Genomic DNA, 677 nt, shown 5'->3' with positions numbered 1-677 from the left:
TGACTGCCTCTTGAGAATGAATTTTGTGGTCTTTATTTTAATACATTTTTGGGTGGTATTCTGATCCGATCAGAGATGCTGAGAGAGAGAGAGAGAGAGAGAGAGAGAGAGAGAGAGATCCATGTTTTTACATATACAATTAGGGCGTTTAGCAGCCGCTTTTTATCCACCTCGACACTGAACTAGCAACCTTCCGGGGAGCAGTTATGGTGGGGTGCCTTGCTCAGGGACACCTTGAGATAGATGGAGAGAGGATGAGAGATGGAGAGAGAATGAGGGAGAGGTGTGAGTGAGGAAACTCATCCATGTGTATCCTGGGAGTGTATTTTTTGCTTGTGTGTGTGTGTCTGTGTGTCTGTGTTCTTTGCATTGCCGACCAAGGAGGCACTCATTTGAAATGAGTTGGGGACACTCCCAATAGAGCTATCCTATGTTTACCCTCTCTCTCTCTCTCTCTCTCTCTCTCTCTCTCTCTGTTTTGCCTTATCCTGTCTGTTCACTCTCCCGTTATACGGCCCTATTAGAGTAGAGACGGCTAACCGGTAGCTAGGTTGTTCAGTTGAGAGAGAGCGAGAGAGATATGGTAACATAGACTCTACACTCCACTGACTTTAAGCGGTCTCCTCATGACGAGGACCCAGAGTGGTGTGCTGACCACTGATTGTTAACGAGCAACA

This window comes from Pollachius pollachius, assembly GCF_949987615.1.
Source record: "Pollachius pollachius genome assembly, chromosome: 6".
Taxonomy (NCBI): domain Eukaryota; kingdom Metazoa; phylum Chordata; class Actinopteri; order Gadiformes; family Gadidae; genus Pollachius; species Pollachius pollachius.
Note: the sequence above shows the minus strand (reverse complement) of the source record.